Source organism: Canis lupus, chromosome 9, assembly GCF_048164855.1.
Source record: "Canis lupus baileyi chromosome 9, mCanLup2.hap1, whole genome shotgun sequence".
Taxonomy (NCBI): domain Eukaryota; kingdom Metazoa; phylum Chordata; class Mammalia; order Carnivora; family Canidae; genus Canis; species Canis lupus.
Genome location: NC_132846.1, coordinates 51,636,916 through 51,653,141, shown reverse-complemented (window position 1 = coordinate 51,653,141; position 16,226 = coordinate 51,636,916). Strand labels below are relative to the sequence as shown.

Sequence of the window (16,226 nt, the reverse complement as noted above, 5' to 3'; positions counted from 1 at the left end):
TTCTAAAAGACTCAGCAAGTGAGCATTCAAGAGTCTCAAACATCTGTCCCTTGTATGTCTCAATATTTATGAGTTGAGGGTTGTTTTTCTTTCTTTCTTTCCTTCTTTTTTTTTCTTTTTCACTTCCCCTTTAGCTCCTTGGGTGCTTTTGGCAATCAAACTCAAAACACTTTAAATAGAAAAGGCTTAAGAATAATCGAATACCTTAGATGATGGTGGTGGGTTTGTCTCTGAGTGTCTTCCTCTCCCCCATCCCTTTTAATTGGGTCCTCCATTTTTTTCCCCTCAGGACCATGCTAGAAATGCTTCTGGTTACTTTCGTCCTCTTGCCCTTAGCAGGGTGAGTGTTGGTTTCTTTTTCCGTCATGTAGGGCGTTGTTAATGTAGCACATAGCATGCTCTTTCCCTTGAGGTAGGATTTATTGCTAATAAAATGATAGGAATGATAACTTACATTAATTGAATGCTTCTCTGTGCCAAAAAGTGGACCAAGATTTACTTGTATTATCTGACTTAATCCTGTCAGCATTCATTTTCTCCCCATTTTATTTGATTTGATTTTTAAAGGTTTTATTTATTAGAGAGAGAGAGGACACGAGTAGGAACTGGGGACGGTGGGGTCCGAGGAGCAGGAGAGGAAGAAGCCGACTTCCCACTAAGCCTGACATGACGCGGGGCTGGGTCCCAGGACCCTGAGATCATGATCTTGAGTCGAAGGCAGACACTCAACCGACTGAACCACCTAGGTGCCCTTTCTCCCATTTTATAGAAGAACAAACTATGGCTGAGACAGCTTATCTGCCCAAGTGACTGTGGCAATTTTGCTGTCTGTATGAAACCGACACCTTGTTGTGATGAAGTCTACAATCGTTTGTTTTTATTGGCTGTTGATCCAGTATTGGTATTCCAGGGCAGGTTATGGTCTTTGTCCTCTAGATGTGTTGTGTTTGGTAAGATGAGAATACCCCAGGAACAAACATCAGCGACTCAAAACATATAATTAAGTGTCTGTTATTACAGTTCTTTATGTACTTATCCCCCAAGAAATCTGCTTTAGGGGAGGGACAATCTGTCTCTGCTTATGTCCTAGAGCCCTTGATGTTGTGTCCTGGAGGTTCTATAAATATTTGCTGGATTGTGAGGCAAAGTCTCAACACAGAGATTTGGAGGAGCACCAAATGCATATGAAGAATTAAAGTTGAGATAATTAAGCTTGTTCTTTGGGTTAAAGCCGTGGTTCTCAACCAAGGGCGATTTTTCCTGGGGATGCTCAGGGGATGTTTTGGTTGTCACTGCTGGGTCTGGGGAGGAAAGGTGGGGCTGTCCCTGATATCTAGTGGGTAGAAGTCAGGGATGCTGCTAAACACTCTGCAATGCACAGGACAACCCTGACGAGGAAGAATTATTTGGCCCCGGATGTCAGCAGTGCTGCTATTGAGAAGCGCGTTAGCATGAACCTGGATTTCCAAAGCAGTGGAGAAAGCATACATCTGGCTTGGCTCAGAGTCGTAGAACCTGGGGAATAAACTTTAAAAACTGCTTCAAATGAGGAGTTTGTTTGATTGGGTCCTTCTGCCACCTTCTTCTAGAATATGACCCAATAAGCAAACAATAGAGGCCTGAGAAAAAATGAAATTGAAAGAAGTATCTGGGGGATCCCTGGGTGGCTCAGCGGTTTAGCATCTGCCTTCGGCCCAGGGCGTGGTCCGGGAGTCCCTGGCGGAGTCCCACATTGGGCTCCCTACCCAGGGTCTGCTTCTCCCTCTGCCTGTGTCTCTGCCTCTCTCTGTGTCTCTCATGAATAAATAAATAAAATCTTAAAAAAGAAAAAGTGTCTGCCATTCTCTCTCAGAGAGAAAGCAACAATTAGAAATGAGTTTGGACATTCAGTTGTTATTGAATTAAAGGTTTTGATTTTTTTAAAAAGTAAAGGTTTTGATTTTTCAATGTATCTTATTCCTTCAAAGCAGAAATTTGTTTTTAAACAATATTCTCTTCTGACAGTACCTTTTAAGTTTCTTCATGTTTGTTAGCTGGTTTTATTTTTTTATTTTTTTAAAGATTCTATTTATTTATTTGAAAGAGAGAGAGAGAGAGCATGAGCATGAGCTGGGGAGAGGAGAGAGGGAGACGCAGACTCCCCACCAAGCAGGGAGCCCATCGCGGCTCAGTTCCAGGACCCTGAGATCATGACCTGAGCTGAAATGAGATACTTAACCAGCTGAGCCACCCGGGTGCCTCTTAGCTGAAGTTTTAAGTGATGAAGTAAGAAAACTCCATGTTCTTCTGGTGACCACAGTGCTGTGTTTTGTGAACTGTAATTGTTTCTAATAATCCTTTATGTGGGGCACCTGGGCCCTCAGTCCCCAAGAGGAGAGAGAGATCACTTTTTAGATAGTGAAACTATCTTGAGGCAAACATGTTGCATCACTTAAGAGACTTTTTTTTTTTTTTTACGCTTAGGGCCCTTTGTGGAAAATAAAGGGCAAAGTCTGTTATGACCTTGAAGTCCGCATTAGAACTTGGCTTGGTGTATATGACTGTGAGAGCTATGAAGGCACTTAGACGCTAAGGACTGGAATAGATCAGGTGAACTTGTCGTGATTCTTATATAGGTCTCAGAGCAGTGCAGTAAGTCTTTTTGCAGTCATAAGGACTGATGAGAAATTGGATCACGTAGTCTCTGGATTTGGTTGGAATATAAACTCAGGGGGCAGTCTGGGTGGCTCAGCGGTTTGGCCAGCCTTCGGCCCAGGGTTTGATCCTGGAGTACTGGGATCGAGTCCCACGTCAGGCTCCCTGCATGGAGCCTGCTTCTCCCTCTGCCTCTCTCTCTCTCTCTCTCTCTCTCTCTGTCTCTCGTGAGTAAATAAATAAAATCTTTAAAAAAAAAAAAAAAGGAATATAAACTCAGGCAGTTTCTTTTTGTTTAAGCCTCTTGAGTCTTTAACCACATAACCTGCTTTTGGTTCCTCTGCCCTGAATTTAAAAGGCCAGGCTAATTATCTCTGCAGCCTGTTTAGTGAAGGGGAAGTCTTATGAGACCTGTTCTAGAGAACTCTGACCTGATATTCAAATGCTTTAGAAAAAACCCTGTTTTTTTGGTTCTCTTTGTAGAGAAAGTACAAAGTACACAATAAACTTAAATCTGTAGCATGATTAGAATGTCTGAAACCATATTCTGGTAACATAGAAAACTTGTATTTTAAGTATTGTCAAAAATAAAATAAATCATTATAGGAAAGTTTCTTTTCTTTCCTCTTCACCTTGTTTTAGAGGCTATCAGTTATAAATTTAGTTATTCTTGGCTTCCATTTTCCTTTCTCTGTTCATTATTTCCAAAACTGGCCATGCACGTACCATGTCATGGTTTTTGCCAAGTTAGAGAATGCATTCCAAAATTATTTGATTATTATTTTTTCTATACATTGACATTAAACATTTTATTTCATTCTAAATAATATCTGTGCTATTACTATTTTGATGTATCAACTTTTCCTAATACATGTTAAAATAAATACCCATTTAAAAAAAAAAAAACATGTTTTCCTGTATACCATCTAAATTTGCAAAACTTACCCTGGTCTCTCTGGTCTTGGAATACTTGTTGAATTGGTCTATATTTGGCTGACATATTAAAAACTATCTACAGAAAAACTGACTTTTTCTTCTTTATAGTGGTCTAAATTTCACTGAATAAATTTAGGAAACATAACAAACTGTTAGTAACGGTTTTCTCTCTCTACAACAGGACTGTATCTTCCACACTTGATACCCCTGGAAATAAACTTAAGAATTTCTTTCTCCTTTTCTTACTTCCTACCTCTCTGAATCCAGTTACAAGTTGTTTTACCAGTAGTTCCTACATAATTTAGCAAATACCTTTAACCTTGAAAATCAAGCACACTATCTCTTTTTCACTTTTTTCCCCCTTGCATACTTTAAGCTGATAAGGTGCTAGGAGAAGTGGCTTCTAGCATATGAAAAATACTCAACTTAATTTTCGATAAGAGACTTGCAAATCATATATACACTGGGCAGTTTGATATCTCAGTATGTTGGTAGGGGTGTGCAGGAACAGGAACTTTCATGCACTGCTGTTAGGAGTGTAAATTAATACAAATGCTGTGGAGGGCAGTTTGCCAGTATCCATCATAATTACAGTATATGCTCTCATCGATCCATTCCTTCCAGGAATTTATCCTCTATAGATTTATTCTTATGCCTATTTAGTGACACAGACACAAAGTTAGTATAGCATAGTGTGTAATGGCAACAGATTAGAAAGGACATAAATGTCCATTAGTAGGGAACTGGTTAGGAATATCCAACCAATGAAATATTAATCTAATCAGCTGTAGAAAAAAAACCTTTCATATATGGTTATGGAAAGATCTCTGAGATATAAATGGAAAAAATAAAGTATGTTTAATATGCTCATTATTTGTATAAAAAGAACATATATGCACACACATATTTATGTGTATAAACTATCTCTGGGAGACTGCACAAAACCTAATAACATTGGTTGCTTTGGGTGGTGGGAACTTAGACCAGTGGAAGTTTTCACTGTATCCTTTTATGCTTTTTGAATTTTGAAAACTATGAATATATTATCTATTTAGAAAAAATACATGTGTCATGAGATTCTTCACTGTGTTTATATTTTAAGAGATAGTCTGTACATCTCTTTTGCCTTTCTGCTCATCAGGAACTGACCCTTTCTGGGCTTTTTTCTCTCAGATGAATTTTTTATGAAATATAGGTTGTAAATCTCTTTAGGGATCAATTTTATGTTATTATTTAAATCTACTGTTTTTTTTTAAATTATTTTTGTGCTAACTTCATTTCTAAGGATAAATCAAAAGGGGTAGAACCACTACTTAGATAAGCTGTTACATTTAGCCAATGACAAGAGAGAAGGCAGATTTTTAAAATTTCTATTTTGTTTCTATTTTATTCAGTAAGATATTTTCAAATTGAAAAGGTAAAGAGGCAATGTTGGTTTGTTTTGAGTAATGGTAGACTAGTAATCAGATCAGTTCTCCCACTGGGGACAATTAGGAAATAATTGTCAACATTTGAATATTTGCTTGAATATCCTGGAAAGCTAGCCAGATAATGAAGAATTACTAGACTATAATCAATGTGAAGGCAGAAGTATAGAGGCCCAAGGATAAGAGTCCATTTTGGGGTCTCCTTTCACATCTGATGGCATATGCTGGATTCGTAAGTGGAGAGGCTTTTCAAGGCTGCAGATGTGCCTTTCTGGATTAGAGAGGCAAAGATTAATGTTTAGAACTAATCAAGTGGGGGGAACCTGGTGAACTCCCTTTACTCTAGGTTGGGACTATGAAAGGCCATGTTCTGAAAGTAAGGGTAAATTAGAATTAGGCCATTGCAGGGGCTATAACTCAGCTTCAGAAAAATCTTAAATTCGTGAAATTGGGTTAAGGTGCCCCCAGGCTGCTAATGTCCCCAGGTATGTGGAAAAAGCAGAGGCAAACCTCTGGAGGCTCATATAGATTAGGCTTCAGATTATTTCTACAATTTTGTGAGAACAGTTTCTGGCACATTTCCTAAATGACCAGATGCCTGAGAAGAGAACGTGAACAAAAATCAAAAGAAACAACAGGTAGTAAAAATCAATCCAAAGGGGCACCAGACTAAAACATAATTATATTTATTATGCTCAAAATAAAAGACAAGTTTGAGATATTTGGCAAATAATTAAAATTTATAAAAATAGAACCAAATAGAAATTCTATAATTGAAACATACAGATGAGAATTTAGAACTCAGTTGATAGGTTTAGCAAAAAGTTGCTATATCTGAAGACAGAATAATGAACTGATCAGAAGAAAGTATCTAGAAGGAAATATGTAAAAGTGCAACAGTGGAAAATTCAGGAAAGAGGTAAGAGATATAGAATATATGGTGAAAAAGTCTAACACTTGTATAATTGGAGTCTTAAAAGGTGAGGAGAGCAAGAATGGACAGAAGCAATGTTTGATGAGATAATAGCTATGGGATGCCTGAGTGGCTCAGTGATTGAGTGCCTGCCTTCGGCCCAGGGTGTGATCCTGGAGTCCCAGGATTGAGTCCCACATGGGGCTCCTGCATGGAGCCTACTTCTCCCTCTGCCTATGTCTCTGCCTCTCTCTCTTTGTCTCTCATGAATAAAATCTTTAAAAGAGAGAGAGAGATAATAGCTATGAATTTTCCAAAGCTAACGGAATGCACAGTTTTAAGAAGCCCTACGTATCACAAGCAGAAGTACAATGAAATCTATAGTAGATACACATTAAGGTAAAACTGCTATAAAAATGGGGCACCTGAGTGGCTCAGTTGGTTAAGAGTCTGAGTTGTATTTTCTGTTCACGTCATGATCTCAGGGTCATGAGATGGAGCCCCATGTCAGATTCTGCGCTCAGTGGGGAGTCTGCTTGAGATTCTCTCCTTCTCCTTCTGCCCTTCCCCCCACTCGTGCATTCTCTTGCTCGCTCTCTAAAAAAAAAACAAAAAACAAAAAACTTTTTTTTAAAATCTTTAAAAAAATTGCTTGAAAGCCAAAACAGAAAAAAAGCAGCCAGAAAAAATTAGAGTGTGCCTTGAAAGGAATAGTAATTGTTAGCTGACTTCTGCACAGAGCAATAGAAGCTAGATCATCTTTAGAATACTGAAAGAAATACCAATAGAGAATTTTTTTTCCAGGACAATAGTATTTAAGAATGAAGATAAAATAAAAATATTTTCAGGCAGTCAGACACAGGGTTTGCCACCTGCAGACTGGCACTTATAGAATAACTAAATTCTTCAGGCAGAATCAGAATGATCTCAGATGAAAGGAAAATCACAATTTCATCTCACTCATTACCATAGATGCAAAAGGTCATGAACAAAATGTTAGCAGACTAAATCCAGCAATATATGTGACCAAGTTGAGTTTTTTCAGGAATGCAAAGGAGTTTTAACATTTTTAAGATTTTATTTATTTATATATTTGAAAGAGAGTGCACGGAAGCATGAGCTGGAGGGAGGGGCAGAGGGAGAGGGAAAAGCAGACTCCCCACTGAGCAGGGAGATAGACATGGGGCTCTATCTCAGGGCCCTGAGATCACCTGAGCTGAAGGCAGATGCCTTACCGACTGAGCTACCCAGATGCCCCATTTTAATACCTTTTAAAAGTCTGTAAATCACCATTTTAATGTGCAAGTGGATAAAAACCATCAGCTTAATAGGTGAAGAGAAAGTGTTTGATAAAATTCAACCTCCATTTATGATTTAAAACTCTTGGGGGGGATCCCTGGGTGGTGCAGCGGTTTAGCGCCTGCCTTTGTCCCAGGGCGCGATCCTGGAGACCCGGGATCGAATCCCACGTCGGGCTCCCGGTGCATGGAGCCTGTTTCTCCCTCTGCCTGTGTCTCTGCCTCTCTCTCTCTGTGTGCCTATCATAAATAAATAAAATTTAAAAAAATAAAAAATAAAAAAATAAAACTCTTGGGGCAGCCCGGGTGGCTCAGCGGTTGGGATCGAGTCCCATGTGGGGCTCCCTGCAAGGAGCCTGCTTCTCCCTCTGCCTGTGTCTCTGCTTCTCTCTGTGTGTGTGTCTCTCATGAATAAATAAATAAAATCTTAAAAAAAATAAAACTCTTAGCAAAGTAGGGATAAAAGAAAAAACTTCATTAATTGGATAAAGTATACCTACAAAAAACCTATAAGCAGTATCAAACTTAATGGTGAGATTTGAAAGTTTTCCTCCTGAGATGGGAAATGAGACAAGAATGCCCACTTTCATCACTTAACTATTCATCATTTTATTGGATGTCCTAGCTAATACCGTCAGGCAATAAAAAGAAAACATATGAAGATTAGAAAGGAATCCTGTTAAATCTTTTGTTTACAAATGATTACTATACATGGAAAATCCAGAAGAATCTACAGATAAATTATTAGAACAAATAAGTTTGTCCAGATTTCTGGGTATAGAGCCAATAGGCAGAATTTAATTGTGTTTATATATACAAGCATATATATATATATGAGATATTGTGAGTTTGGTTCCAGATCACTGCAATAAAGCAAATATTGCAATAAAGCAAGTGAAGTTTTTGGTTTCTCAGTACATATAAAAGTGATGGTTATGATATCTTGTAGTCTGTTAGATGTACAATAGCAATATGTCTAAAAAAAAAGTGTAATACCTTAAGTTAAAAAATACTGCTAAAAAATAGTAACCATCATCTGGGCTTTCAGCAGAGGTGTAATCACTGATCATAGATCACCATGACTAATATAATGATAATGAAAGAATTTGAAACATTGCAAGAATTATCAAAATGTAACACAGACACAAAATGAGCAAATGCTCTTGGAAAAATGGTGCTGATAGAATTGCTTGACACAGGGTTGCCACAAACTTTGTCAAAAATGCAATATCTGCAAAGTGTAATTAATAAAGTGAAGCACAATAAAATGAAGTATGCCTGTACCAGCAATGAAGTTAAAAAATATATAAAAATAGTATTTACCATAAAGAAAATTCAAATACCTAAGAATAAATCTCACAAAATATATGCAAAGTCTTTGTGTGGAAAATTATAATACATTATTATTTTTTTATTTTTATTTTTGACAACCAGAACATACATTGTATGATTAATTGTTGAAATCCTTAAGGACTGGGTTGCAACACCTGTCTTCTTAGTAAGGTTTAGGTGTTGTTCCTTCACGGAATACAGGGTTGAATCTGCAGTATACAATTTTTAGCTGCCTCATTTGACCAGCCCCAGTGGTGTTTTGTCTTTTAGTTTTGGCACTCCAGTTATACTTTCCCTTCTGCTTGGTAGGAAAGCCACATTTGCCATAGGCTCACTTCCAAAGGTGGGAGACATACAGAGTCACAGTGTGCATGTCTTATTGCAACCTTTTCCAAATGATGGCATCCCCTTTGTCATCTCATTTCTGTGGCCAGGACCCTATAATTATGGAGAGATATGAAAGAATAAATAAATGGAAAGAGATCATATTCCTAGATCAAAAGACTCAATATTGTAAAGATGTCAGTTCTCCCCAACTTGATATATAAGTAAAATAATCCCAGTAAAAATCCCAGCAGGGTTTTGGTGGGGTTTTTGCATGGAAATTTGACAAGCTAGTTCTAAAAAATATGTAGACGAATGAAAGGCCATAAATAGTGTATATAAAAATACTTGAGTAAAAACAACAAGATGGAAAGATTTGCTCTATTAGGTATCAAGATTTATTTTAAAGCTCTTACAGAATAGTCTAATAAGGTCTAGGAATAGAATAAAATCCTAGAAACGAAATATTTGATTTACAATAAAGATTGTACTGTAGAGCTGTGAGGAAAGAATGGCAAATGTTGCTAGGACTATTGAATATCCTAAGAGAAAGGAAAGAAGGGAAAGACGAGAAATTTGATCCTTATCTCACCATACACACAAAAAATCAATTCTAGTTGGATTGCATACAAACATGTGGAAGGCAATATATAATAAGCTCCTAAAAGAAAGTATAGGAGAATATATTGATCTCAGTGTAGGAGAAGACCTCTCAAGACAAAGGGCTAATAAGGAAAAGAGTGATACGCTTTGGCTACGTTAAAATGAAGAACTTGGGATCACCAAAGGACACTATTAAAAAGACTGAAAAGGTAAATTACAGAGTAGAAGCAGGTATTTGTAACACATGTAATAAACAAAGGTTTGTATTTGGAACTCTTATAAGTAGTAAAAAGACGATCTGGCTTTCAGCTTATGGCTTGGAGATGGCCAAGGCACAACTTTCTTTGGCTGTCCTTAATCAGCTGCCTTCACCATGCTGCTTGAATTTAACCCCAATGAGATCAAAGTCATATATCTGAGGTGCAGCAATGGGGAAGTTGGTGCTACATCTGCCCTGGCTCCCAAGATTGTCGTCCTGCATCTTTCTTCCAGAAAGGTTGATGATACATAGCCAAAGCAAACTGATGATTGGAAAGGTCTGAGGATTACAGTGAAAATGGCCATTCATGACAGGCCCAGATTCATGTGGTACTTTCTGCCTCTGCCCTCATTATCAAAGGCCTCAAGGAACTGCTAAGATACAGAAAGAAGCAGAAAAACATTAAGCACAATGGAAATATCAGTTTTGATGAGCTTGTTGACATTGCTGGACATAGATGGGGCACCATCTGTTGGGGAACCATCTATGACATCATAGATGACATCAATAGTAGTACAGTGGAATACCCAGCTAGCTGGAACTACAAAGGAAAGTAATATAGGGTCATATGATTAAAAAAAAAAAAAAAAAAAAAGGACACAGCAAAGTAGGCAAGAGACTTGAACAGGCATTTTATAAAAGAGGATTTATAAATGGCCAAGAAACAGAAGTCATCAGTGGTACACAAATAAATGAGCATACACCAATCAGAATGGCCCAAATAAAAGCTATTAATATGGCCAAGTATTGGAGAGGGTACAGAGTAATAGGAATGTTCCTCAATACCAGCAGTAGTGCATATTCAGTACAACCCCTTTGGAAAATACTTTGGCATTGGCCACTAAAGTTTATCATTCAGATTTTTATGATTCAACCATTCCATTCCTAGGTTTATATACAAAATAAATGCATGCACATGTGTATCAAGAGACATGAACAAAAATATCCATAGCAGCATTATCCATAAGAGCCTTAAACAAGAAAGAACCCAAATTTCATTAATGGCATATTGATAAATTATGGTATATTCATGGAATATTATACAGCAATGAAAATGAACAAACTTACCCACAACAACATAGTTGAATCTTTCAAACATAATGTTGAGTAAAAGAAGCTAGTCTGCATTATTTCTCTTTATATAGAGTTCAGGCAGGATGAAGTAACACTATTTAGGAATGCATATTTAGGTGGCCCAACTATAAAGAAAAGGAAGGAAATTATTCCGTAAGGACAATGGTTATGGAGGAAAGGAGCAGGTAATTATTGGGAGTGTCATAAGTGGAGCTTGTAAAGTGCTAGAAATGATCTATTTCTTGGCCTAGGTAGCATTTTATGTAGGTATATGCTTTGTGGTAATTTATTGAGCTGCACAGTTTTGTGTACTTTATGTACATTATATTTCACAATAAAGATTTAAAGAGTCAGTGTAATACAGTTAATAAGAGTGCTAGCTTTGGACTTGGACTGCCTGAACTCATATCCCTTTTATTCCTATTTGCTGTTCATCTTGGGCCTCAATTTTTAGAATGATAAAAAGGAAATAATGGTAGTATCAACTTCAGTGGTTTTGCAATTCAGTGAAGATCCAGAAAGATGATACCTACAAAATGCTCAGAAAATAATTGGCATATACTAAGGATCACTAAATCTTTGCTGTAATAATAAAGATGATCAGAATGAGGATAGGATGTCTAACTACTTAAAGTTCAGATTTTTGGATCCAAGCAAATTCTATCCAGTTATTCTGGTCAGAGTTCTGGGTTACAAGCAATAGAAACTAAGTTTGGCTGCCTTAAGCAAAAAACAGATTATTAGAAGAATATAGGTTTGCTGATATTCACCACATTGTTGGAAGGCTGAGGAGTAGGTTGGTGGAAAGGCTAAGCAGCAAGAACAATTTGGTTAGGGTTGTTTGACTGCCACTAGGTGAATTCTCTTTTTCCTTTGTGCAACTGCTATTTCAAATTCTTGGTGGGAATATTTTAGGTCATGTGCCTTGTCCCTAATTTGCCCGGGCTGGGAAAAAGAAGGATCTTCCATTCTGACTTCCGCTGTGTACTGTTTACAAAGTCATTCCCCTCCAGGAGGAGGTTCAGTATTTGAAAGCCAAAAGATTGACAGATAACTACTACATCCAGGGTCCTGAAAGAGCCTGCAGATGAAATTGTGTGCTATCTTTGAGTACTGTGAGGGACTAGAAATGAACCTATATATAGCAGTTATCCATAGGGGAAAAGAGATTAGAATCCAGAATCTGTAGATCATTAAACTTGATGCAGCTTCTCAGCAAAGTTCTGGAATTTGTTACAGATGGTTTGTGAACATTTAGTAAGAAGATAAGCATGGCCAGCATGGACATCCTAAAAACAAATTTGACTACCTAATGATTTTCTAACTGAGTCCTGTCTACGCTGTCTCAGGAATCACTATTAGGTCCTCATTGTCTCTCATGTGGACTTTGCCAAGGCCCCTTATCTGGTCTGGTAAGCTCCATCTTACCATCAGCTGCTATAGAATCCTACCCAAAAATACAAATTTGACCATGTCATTTCCTAGCTTAAATTTAAGCTTAATCTTTAAAAAAATATTTTATTTGTTTATTCACGGGAGACACAGAGAGAGGCAGAGGGAGAAGCTCCTGTGAGAAGCCTCATGCAGGTCTTGATCCCAGGACCTCGGGATCATGACTTGAGCCAAAGGCAGACACTCAACCACTGAGCCACCCAGGTGCCCCTAAGCTTAAAATTTGTGATCATCTGTGGGATAAAGGCCCTTTGCAGTCTTCCCTGCTAGACTGAAAGCTTCATGAGGGCCAGAATTGTGTCTGCTTCAGTGCTTCATCTTCAGTACATAGTGTTGGGCCAGGCACTTGTTAGGAGTTTGTTAGGTATTGAGTTAAATTGATGGGACTTGTGTCTCTTGGCTCAGGCTCTGCAAGCATTGAACAGCCATGGTGTTTTATTTGTTCATTTTATTATTAATGTTTATTCTTTTTATTTCTGTGAAGTGCTTCTAAATATTTCCTTTAATTTTTTTGTGTGTATAATACAGTATTGTTAATTATTGGGATAATATTATATGGCAGATCTCTGGAATTTATTCATCCTATATAATTTAGACTTTATACCCATTGATTAGCAACTCCTCATTTCCCTTTCCCCGCAGGCCCTGACAAACATCAATCTACTCTCTGATTTTATGAGTTTCTTTATTTTAGATACCCTGACAAACATCATTCTACTCTCTGATTTTATGAGTTTCATTATTTTAGATACCTCATATAAGTGGAATTGTGCAATATTTGTCTTTCTGTGACTGGCTTATTTCACTTAGTGTAATGTTCTCAAGATTTATCCATGTTACCACATGTTGCAGGATTTCCTTCTCTTAAAAATATTATAATATTCCATTGTATGTATTACCAACATTTTCTTTATCCATTCATCTGTCAATGGACAGTTAGGTTGTTATTGCATCTTGGCTATTATGATTAGTGCTGTACTGAAACACCGGAGTGCTAATATCTCTGAGATCTTGATTTAAATTCTTTTTTTAAAAAAGATTTTATTTATTCATGATAGACACAGAAAGAGAGACAGAGACAGAAGCAGAGGAAGAAGCAGGCTCCATGCAGGGAGCCTGATCCTGGACCGGGATCATGCCCTGAGCCAGAGGCAGATGCTTAACTGCTGACCCAGGTGTCCCTATTTAAATTCTTTTGAATGAATATCTAGAAATGGGATTGGTAGATGATATGGTATTTCTATTTTTAATTTTTTGAGGAATCTTTGTACTGTTTTCCATAGTGGCTACACCTTTTTGCATTCTCATGTAAGTGTAAACGTTCCAATTCTACACATCTTTTGCATACTTGTCTGTGGTTTTGACAATAGCCATCCTAGCAATGTGAGGTGATATCTCATTTTTGTGGTTTTGGTTTGCATTTCCTGATGATTATTAATGTTGAGCATCTTTTCATATACTTGTTGACCATTTGGATGTCTTCTTCAGAGAAAAATATATTCCAGTCTTAAGTCCATTTTTATTTTATTTTTTAAAGATTTTATTTATTTATTCATGAGAGACACAGAGAGAGAGAGAGAGGCAGAGACACAGGCAGAGGGAGAAGCAGGCCCCACGCAGGGAGCCCAACGCAGGACCCAATCCCAGGTCTCCAGGATCACACCCTGGGCTGAAGGCGGTGCTAAACCACTGAGACACCTGAGCTGCCCCAAGTCCATTTCTAAATTGGGTTATTGGATTGTTTTGCTATTGAGTTGTAGGAGTTTTTTTTTTTTTTTTTAAGATTTTATTTATTCATGAGAGACAGAGAGAGAGAGAGAGAGAGAGAGAGGCAAAGACATAGGCAGAGGGAGAAGCAGGCTCCCTGTGTGGAGACCGATGCAGGACTCGATCCCAGGATGCTAGGATCACAACCTGAGCTGAAGGCAGATGCTCAATCACTGAGCCACCCAGGTGTCCCTCAAAAAGTTAATTTGAAATAAATAATATAGACATGTAAAGTCCTTCATTAAAGTTAAAAAGTCAATTATTTTCCAAAAGTCTGTTAGTCTGTTTCAAAAATAGAGCATAGTGAGACTGAACTCGGAATAAGTTTATTTTTATATGCCCTGGAGATCATGATTGACTTATTTAGGCTAACGGGGTAAATCTGCAGTTAAAAAAAATCTAGTGCCAGGGATCCCTGGGTGGCTCAGCGGTTTAGCGCCTGCCTTCAGCCCAGGGCGTGATTGATCCTGGGTTCCCGGGATCCAGTCCCACATCAGGCTCCCTGCATGGAGCCTGCTTCTCCCTCTGCCTGTCTCTCTCTCTCTCTTTCTCTCTCTCTCTCTCTCTCTGTGTCTCTCATGAATAAATTTTTAAAATCTTAAAAAAAAAATCTAGCGCCCAAACCAAGAAACAGACTCTTAACTATAGAGAGAACAAACAGATGGTTGCCAGAGGGGAAGTGGGTGGGGTAGGTGGGCTAAATCAGTGATAGGGATTAAGAGGTACACTTGTCGTGATGCCCACTGGGTGATGTATGAAAGTGGTTATTCACTATATTGTACACCTGAAACTAATATAACACTATATGTTAACTAACTGGAATTTAAAAACTTATGAAAAAAGAATATAAGGTAACAAAAAAATCAAGAAATATTGCGTCCTTATTAAGAGTTTATAGTCTCAGTGTACTCTGGGTGGATTATAACACATCTGAGAAAGTTGTCCATTTTAGCCCCTTACTTCAGATGGAACAAAGAGGGGCTCCTGGGTGGCTCACTTGGTTGTGTCTGCTTTCAGCTTGGGTCATGATCTGGGGGTCCTGAGATCAAGTCCTGAGTCAGGTTCCTTGCTCTGTGGGGAATCTGCTTCTCCCTCTCCTCCCCAGCTCATGTTCTCTCTCTGTCGTTATCTCTTTCTCTCTCTCAAATAAATGGATAAAATCTTTAAAAAACAAACCACATGGAACAAAGAGGAACAACCAAAGGAGGCCGGTATGGTCAGAGGTCACCTGAGGGATGATTGAGAGAACTGAGATGCTTAGCCTGAGGAGGAACTTTCAGGAAATGTAATACCAGGCTGTAAATGTTTGAAAGGCTATTGTGGCAAAGGATCGAAGGATTAGAAGAGCAGAGGTTATTAGGAAGCCAATTTTACTTAGGTCAAAATAGGGAAGAACATTGTATTCTCATCTCTTGGTGAAAAGGGCCTCTTTTTCTTTCTTTCTTTCTTTCTTTCTTTCTTTCTTTCTTTCTTTCTTTCTTTCTTTCTTTCTTCTTTCTTTCTTCTTCTTCTTTTTTCTTTTTTTTAAAAGGGCCTCTTTCAGATGCCAGTCTCAAGTAGGAGGTCCCAGGTTACCCACAACTGCTGTCTGACTTGCCTATAAATTGAAGGTTCCCATGATCTCCTCCTCCTTGGATTTGATGGTTTGCTAAAGTGGCTCAGAGAACTCAAGGAAATACTAACATTTACCAGTTTATGAAAGGATATGAGCAAGGATACAGATGAAAAGTCAGATGAAGAGCTACAGTGAGCAGGGTCTGGGAGGGTCCTGAGCGCAGGAGCTTCTGTCTCATTGAGGTTGGGGTGTGTCACCCTCCCAGTATGTGAATGTGTTAACCAACCTAGAACTCTCCAAACACTGTACTTTGGGAATTTTTATGGAAGTTTATCATATCGGTATGATCAATTATTAACTTCGTTGTAGCTCCTCTCCCCTCTCTGGAGAATGAGGGGTGGGGTTGATAATTCCAAGCATCTGATCACGCCTTGGCCTTTCTTGTGAGCAACCCCCATCCAGGAGCCCACCCAGAGTCACTTTGGAACAAAAGACACTGCTATCACCAGGGAAGGTCCGGGTATTTAGGAAGTCTGTGTCAGGAACCAGAGTCAAAGACCAAGTGTTAGAACAAAACATACTCCTAGTAGTCTTTTCACTTAGGAAATCATCAGGATTTTCATAATTCTGTGCCAGGAACTGAGGACAGAGA

General features: G+C 38.3%; 1 protein-coding gene and 1 long non-coding RNA gene across 3 annotated transcripts in view; both read left to right on the top strand.

Moving 5' to 3' along the window:
• TMED8 (transmembrane p24 trafficking protein family member 8) overlaps window positions 1-16,226 on the top strand; it is a 33,125-nt gene that overhangs the window by 1,440 nt on the left and 15,459 nt on the right. Inside the window, exon 1 of one of the 2 annotated variants that reach the window (XM_072839483.1) lies at window positions 13,337-13,427. The exons of the other annotated variant lie outside the window; for it this stretch is intronic. The gene's annotated coding sequence lies outside the window, so the exon portion shown is untranslated. Of the gene's footprint in view, window positions 1-13,336; window positions 13,428-16,226 lie in introns of those variants that run through there. 2 annotated transcript variants of the gene reach the window in all.
• LOC140640311 (uncharacterized) lies at window positions 353-5,904 on the top strand. Its single transcript, XR_012036977.1, has 2 exons — window positions 353-1,197; window positions 1,382-5,904. It is a non-coding gene; the product is annotated as an uncharacterized lncRNA (long non-coding RNA).